The following is a 3,556-nucleotide window of genomic DNA, read 5'->3' as shown; positions in this document are numbered from 1 at the left end:
AAGGAGGAAGGAGGAGAGGTACCTGGGCGGGTGCGGCCGGTCGCTGGAGGGGTCGGGGTCGGCGGCGGGGGTGGATTCCGGCGGGGGTCGGGGCGGCGGCGGCAGGGGCAGGAGGGGACGGAGGGGGCGGCGGCGGCAGTGTATGGTTGGGGCGGAGGGGGCAAATTAGGTCGAGTGGGGAGGAAGGGAGGAAGGGGAATAGGTGGAGTGAGGGGGAAGCTTACTAATGGCGCACCGCGTGGTAGTGCGCCATTACTAGTTAGAACTAGTAATGGCGCACTTCGACGTGATGCGCCATTAGTATGTATGGAAAAATGGAAAAAAAATTTAATACTAGTGGCGCACCCAGTTTCTGGTGCGCCATTAGTGTCTTCCACACTAATGGCGCATCACCAACAGGTGCGCCATTAGTATATAGTAGTGGCGCACTACTTCCATGGTGCGCCATTAGTATCAATCCTATCTATAGCCCTTTTCCTAGTAGTGCCACACGCCCATCGTTGGAGATACCCCCGAGGCTCAGGCCTTGGAAGAGGTGCGCTTGGCTAATTTGGCTGAGCACACGCGACTGGAGAACCTTCAGCATGCTCTCGACGAGCGTGCTCAGGAGCGGATCCCTGAGTCCAGTCAACAGCAGCTTTTCCCACCTCCACCTAAGGTATACCGCACTCCGATCCAAAATCTCACAGCTGCGGCTCGAATAGCAGAGTCAATTCAGCCTTACCAGTCAGAGGCCGGTAGAGGATTGATGCAGATCCGGGCCCTGCTCCGGGTAGCAGGAGAACAGAACACAACAGTGTCTCAGTCGTGGAATAGGATTCACAGGAGTGTCTGTCTCCATATCGTTCCGGGATGTCCGTCTCCGTATCGTTTCTATCCGCGCAATCAAAAGCACACACCTCAGTTTTAGTACAACTGCGCAAAATGAGATGGCTATCCCTCGTTGCCGTCGTCTAACCTCCCGTCTTCAAGGTATCCATACATTGGTAGTAACTAAGGTAGAATAACCAACGCAATCTAAAAGAAGCTGATTCGTACGTTTTACTTCCTGATTGAAGTGCAGGGACGAGCGAAAAAAACTGCATCCTAGTCCGGAATGCACTTTCTACCGGTTCATCCATGGACCGAGGACTAGCTGGCACGGCTACACATCGGTTTTTTGGACAGGTGCGCGGACAAGAGGCATTGTGGTCTACTTATTTCTGCAAGTAGCGGTGCTTAAATTTAGTGGAACGCACAAGAATTTCACCTGTCAGTACACTGCATGGTTCAGTTCAGCATTCCAGCTGAGACCCCAATTATAATTGGTTATTCTGGAATGAGAGAACCTAACCCTAGATGGTGGCAACAAGAAAAAACCAGAGTGAACTCCAGAAAATTTAAGCCTGCCGGGAGGCCCTTTGCTCAGAGAAGCCTTGCTTGTTTTTTCCTGATTTGTAAACCTTCTCACAACTTTTTCTTTTGTTGTGAACTAGTATAACTTTGTCTTTTCAAGTTTTTTATGAAGACGAGTTTAATGTGAGTGTTCCACATGAGCGCTGGACTAGCGTGTGAACGTTTCGAATTTATTACATTGTGGTCTCAGTTAACTGCATGAACCACTGTAACAAGTTACATAGTTGCTTATATGTCAGACAACAGATTGTTGATTGTTAGCTGGTCGATAGCCTAGTGTTGAAGCGAGCTCAGCCAATGTGCCTTGTTTTGCACAACTGCTTACAAGTGGGGTAGCATCAACAGTGTTTACATTTACTTATGTATACGTCGGTGCATAGTTCTCGAACGAGTGCTCTATTTCATCAAAACAAACACTGCTCGTATGATAAACCGTGACAACTTATGTCTTACCATGCCATATTCATGAAAAAACTAGTGAGGACGCATCTGTTTCGGCAACAATTATGATGGTTCTCACATGATTCACGGGCACACAAAAGTAGCAGCAGTTCCCATATACGGATTCAAACAGAGTAGTAGCCCCAGAGGGGTCGATAACAGGCAAGGTTCGGATAATTAGACACAATCCAAACTACTATTAAACACTAGCTGGGGCAACTATTTCATGCCTCGATCTAATTTGGGCTGGACACAAGACGGACCTTGCCATGAACATCATCGAGGACGTCCCGCAGCAGCTCAATCCTGTGAACCTTCATGAAGACAACCTTGTGGCCTTGCCACTGATAAACTTGTTTGTGGAGGCATGCCATGTCATCTTCCTGCGTAAGCTTGACAAGAACAATATGCCTCACAAACAAAGGAGTAGCTTTGGACTTCTTGTGCTTCAGTACACCCTGGACAACACGCCTAACAACAGTGAGGCTTGAATACAACTCTTCATTGGTATAACCGCAAATGGCTTCCAGGATCCAATAGCCTAAGAACTCTGTTTTCCTAGTGCGTATATTCAGGTCATCCGCCTCATAGCGAGTGACATGTACAACCACACAATCCATGTCTGCATCAGGGCTCTAATTGAAATAGAAACAAATTCTGAAATACTTTTCAGTATAAGAAACACAAGTTATTTAAACCACTATGTATAGCATGTCATCGAATCTAATAAAATTTTGCATTATTAATCACCACATACTTAGATGAAAAACCACAATCGACATCAGCAAAGAAGAAAATCACCTTGGGCAGCTCAGCAGGGGGGGGGGACACACCCTCGAAGTGGGAAAACAGCTCCTGCAGTGCCACGGGGGCTGTAACCTCAAACGGGGCGTTGACCATCTCAGTAGTGGCCGTGAGCATATCTGGGGTCGGCTCGGTGGCTGCCTCCACCTTCTTGGGGCTTTCTGTCTCATGGGGATCAGCCTCCCGCGTTTGCTCCAATATCGGCAGATCTTTGCCTGGTTCTCCTTGGTCCATCATGAAACTGACGAATACTAGGAGACCACTGAAAGGAAAACACAATCGAAATGACAATGAAACAAAAATAGAGTGAGGATCGGCTACTTCTTTGCAAAAGTTCTTTTTTCTCTAAACGAAAATATACCAACGGATCCGCTTACCTTCCCTTCATTGGGAGAGAAGAACAGCGGCAAATGCGAGTGTTGCCTTTCTTGAAGACGGTGAGGGAGAAGGGTATTCAGTGAAGAGTGAAATGATGGTTGCTTCGTCCGTCAAATTTAGACTGCGGGGAGGTGGGGTTTTGTGATACGACTGCTCCTTACTGCCGCACTACGACCGGGGTGACTCTCCGCCTGCTTACTGCCCCGCGCGCTGCATGGCCCGCATGTCGGTGAACAAAAGTATAACGGCATTCAGTAGAGGGAGACGTTTCAATGACCTAGGAGGAGCCAGAAGTGGTAGAGTGTCTTTCATTGTACTAGTAGTAATTGTTTTTTTGGGTAGCTGTAGAGTGTCTCCACTGTACTAGTAGTAATTGTTTCTCTGGGCCCAAGACAAAACAGCCCATCCACACTACTAAATAGTAAAATCAATTCAAAAGTCCATATATTTACTGAATGAGAGGCGCTACCCACACCCAGCACCCCGCCCCCCCCCCCCTCCAAAAAACCTGGGTGCTCTTCTTCCTCCTCGCTCCCAC

This window comes from Triticum aestivum, chromosome 4A (genome assembly GCF_018294505.1).
Source record: "Triticum aestivum cultivar Chinese Spring chromosome 4A, IWGSC CS RefSeq v2.1, whole genome shotgun sequence".
NCBI lineage: Eukaryota > Viridiplantae > Streptophyta > Magnoliopsida > Poales > Poaceae > Triticum > Triticum aestivum.
This window is presented reverse-complemented; position numbering follows the sequence as displayed.